The following is a 4,164-nucleotide window of genomic DNA, read 5'->3' as shown; positions in this document are numbered from 1 at the left end:
TTGACTGTGGGTGGCATCTTCTTAAAACAATGGCCAAGTTAAATCTCTCTTCTGTTAAGTTGTGAGTGTCATGTGTAGTGTCCAGCAATGGGCAAGATAGTGTGTAGGTCTTAGAATCTTTGAAGGCTCTAATCTCTCTTGTGCTGATTTCCAGTCTTCTCCCACAAGCATTCGGTTTAGAATGCAATAATATACCGCCTGCTTTGGTCCTTCTTTCCATGGTAGGAGATGGATGCTGGCATCTCCATTCAGCCACCTTGGACGAACCAACACTGAAATGTTGCTAGAAGAATTCTTGTCCTATTTTAAGGGGCTCAGTTAGCCCTGTCTGTCTTGAACATTTTAACTATAGCTCTTCAACTGGCAGTTCAGACAACAGATGGGCAGATTAAATGCCCCAGGCATAAAGACCTCTCATATTAGAAATGTTTCATGAATCCATCAGCCGTGTTCACAGTCATGTTCCGGGCAGTGCAGAATTTTCTCGCTTGTTTTGTTCTCAATTTCTGCTCTATGCTTTTATTATGAATATGATTTAACTTACAGAAGTGTTCATAAGTTTCAATTTCAAATTTTCACAAATTTTCCATCTTGAAATTAAGCTCAAGTCTGCATGTTTCCAGAGTGCCCTTTTTAGTATTCACTTATTAATTAGCATGACATGGAGTATTTTTCCATAACTATGATATCTAGGATTGTGATGGATGTACAGTACATGAAAGTTCTATTTAATTTTCAACTTGTGGGAAAATACACATATTTTAATGATAGTTCTTGAGATTTGTGACTGTTTGTCCAATTACAAAACTTGAATTTATTGATAAATTTATGTGCTTTAGTAAGGAAGAGAAAGTTTTGTTTTTTGTTTGTGTGTGTGTGTGTGTGTGTGTGTGTGTGTGTGTGTGTGTTTTTTTTTTTGGATTTTAGGGAAGGATCTACAGGCTGTTCAGAGTCTTACTATTAGACCAGACTTGTAGTGATCCACCTGTTTAAAGCCTCCCAAGAGCTGGGATTACAAGTGTGCACCACCACAGCCAGTCTCAATTGCCATCTCAGCACACCCCAGGGACAGCGCCAGCATGACAGGCCCGAGGGATCAAACTCCCGGCCCCTGCACCTGCTTTCAGATGCTTTAATCCTCTGAGCTATTTAGCTGGCCTTAATCAAGTGTTTTTAAGGACAGTCCTTGTAGTAAAATTCCATGTACATGCTATGAATCATCTTTTATTGTTTTTCCAACAAATCCTATGCTCATTTTCAGTTTTTGAGGACATGCTATAAATACCAGAAAGTGACAAAATCAACATCATCAGGTTGATTACATGGGTAAGGAAGTAAAGACTATTAGTTGGACAGTCCTAGAATAAATCCCTAAATCTTTCTCTTTACCAAAGTAATAAACATAATAAATGAAAAGGTAACACTGAACTCTTCAGAGAATGGCAGAGATTAGTGTGACTGTCAGAGCATGAACGATTTAGATGTGATTATTTGTATCAGATTACAATTTAATTTTCTAGTTTTCTAATTATAGAAAATGAATGAAATACATAGAATGATGATGGATTATTTTAAACCTAATCTGGAGGTGACTTTAATTGTAGATCCTGCTCTAAATTTTGTATTCTTTTGGAAAAAAATCAATACTGTCTTAGACATCTGAAATGTAACTATTGATCCCAGTATTTTTCCCCTTATTTCAGTGAAACTTGAACTTCGAAAATAATTTGTTTTCACCCAATAGGGACAGTGATTCACCTTCATCATCATGTCAGATCACAACTGCCTTCTACTTCTGTACTACAATTTAGTTGGTAACAAGATTGACATGTCCTGTTGGCTCACTATTTTAATAATACACTCTCACAGGAATAAAGAACAGGAAGCAGCAGGAATAAAGTTGACTTGGACAGATATATTTCCATAAATTTTTTAATGTTCCATTTAATGGGACACATAATGATAGCACCATGAAAGTGAATGATCAGTTGTGCTTCTAAAGGTCAATATTGTGTCGATATCTTCGAGTTTGACTGCCGTGCATACTTGATTCAAATATTTTTTTCCTCTTCCTTACTTATGTGGTGTTCTGAAATGCTACTAGTCTTGATTAGGAAGAAAGATATTTAACAAATCTAGTCTGTAGTACCAAAATAAGTTCACTTATGATTCATTATGACTCACTGGGTATGATGGTAGTTGGAAGCCCAAGTCTATAGCAAACACAATAGGAAAAGGCACAGAAGTGCCTAGCATTTAAAAAATGATGTTGGTCTTTCTCGAATTAAAAAATATTCTTGTTCGCAGAACTATATGTTGGCTTACCACCTCATGTGTAATTAACAGATAAACACAGGACTGAAGAAAATTTGTGACTCCTGGTAACAAATTGGTCATTAATTGGATACAATAAGCACCTCCTTTGTGGGGCATGGTAAGGGTAAGAAGGATCTTCTCAATATCTGGAACATCTGTCCTGCTGCATAACAAGCTTTTTCTCCATTCACATCTATGACTTCAAGATTATATGCACAAGTCAGATACAATTTCTGATTGAATCCAAAATTCAATTAAAATACTATTATAATTCTTTTCGGTACTAGAAACACAAAACACTAGTATTTCACAGGTCTTTACCATGTGGTGAAAAACAAAGCTTTGAAACTCATCATCCCTTCAAGGGTCACTAACAACAAGTGGGTAAAGGCAGGCATGCATTTTAAAAATTAAAAATAAGAAAATTCCACTCTCTTGATCAACTAAGGCGAAGTTACATGCTTCTGTGATTAGGTAATCACCTTGTGATGGTTGGGGCTAAAGCTATAATCGATATTTTAAAAATGGCTCATTGAAAATACTCAGTGTGTATGTTTGCAGCCGTGAGTTTCACATCCAACTGAAACTTAACAGTAAATAACTTCAATTAACGCACGAGGTTAGATTCTTGCTGGATGGGCAAACTCATTTAAATGGGAGGTCTTATGAAACACTTGATGGTGTTTTTTTAATATCATATGATGGAACCAAACTCCTTGAAAGTGATTTTTAAACTACCTTTCACTCATGAACAGAAGAAAAATTATATTCTGGCTGAATTTAATAGCCCAAAGAATTCCTTTTTAACTTTTCATTTTAATAATTAAGCACTTCAAACCACTAGAAATCTCCTAAATATTTTTTTCCTTGCTCTGTAGTTCAGACTCCCCTCAAACTTGCTACGTGGCCAGTGACGGCCTAAGACTCATGACTGTCTTGGTCAGCCTTCCAAGTGTTGGGATTATAAATGAGTACCGCTATGCCAGGCTGGAACAATAGAAAATAAAGCTAACTTGAAGTCTGTACCTGGATGATTAGTGCTTTTTGTGAATTTATCATTAATGGCACAGAAGTTTGTATTGAAGAGTGTGAGTTTATTTGTATTTCATATAAGTGCATCCAAAGTTTCCCACTGTGATAAGAGTTGTCAACAACCTAATTTTGGGGTTGCCGAACTACAGCTTTCATGATAAAGCTGGAACACTGCTTATTTTAGATGATTGCTGAAAGAGCTGATGGGAGACTTTGTCATGAGGGGAGGAAATGTGAAATCAAATCTCATTGTTAAAAAATGAAGTCTTATTTGTTCACAGCCCATATTCCATCGTTAATGTATTTCCATGTCTGTACAATGTCACGGACCTTTTATGGCCCACAAAGCCTGAAACATTTGTTATCTGATTTTTATAGAAAAATACTGCTGACCTTGATCGAGTGAAACAGGGTGGCATATACCTCGCAGGAGCAGAGATCATTCTTGGTATATGTTCATATATGTTTCTTCAGGAAGGCTAACCTTCAGATTATGGTCATGGTCTGCAGCTTGCATAAAGCCAAAGCCCTATGCTAAGTGACATAGCAGCTATGACCTCAGCTCTGGGTCAAATTAAACAAACTCATAATTTTTCTAAGCTTCTCTGGAGGTGTCTCATTTTCTCAGAGATTCTCTGAACTATTGTTTAGCTCATTTGCTGCTTTTAATAATAATACAATACCACAGACTACAAGTCATAACAGAAAGCAGTTTATTTTGACTGATGGACCTGTGAACTAAAAGTTTAGTATCCAGTGTTTTTTTTTTTTTTTTTTTGTGGAACCAGGGCTTGAACTCTTTTCTTTTCTCTCTTT

The sequence above is a fragment of the Octodon degus genome, unplaced genomic scaffold (genome assembly GCF_000260255.1).
Source record: "Octodon degus isolate 3935 unplaced genomic scaffold, OctDeg1.0 scaffold00265, whole genome shotgun sequence".
NCBI lineage: Eukaryota > Metazoa > Chordata > Mammalia > Rodentia > Octodontidae > Octodon > Octodon degus.
Note: the sequence above shows the minus strand (reverse complement) of the source record.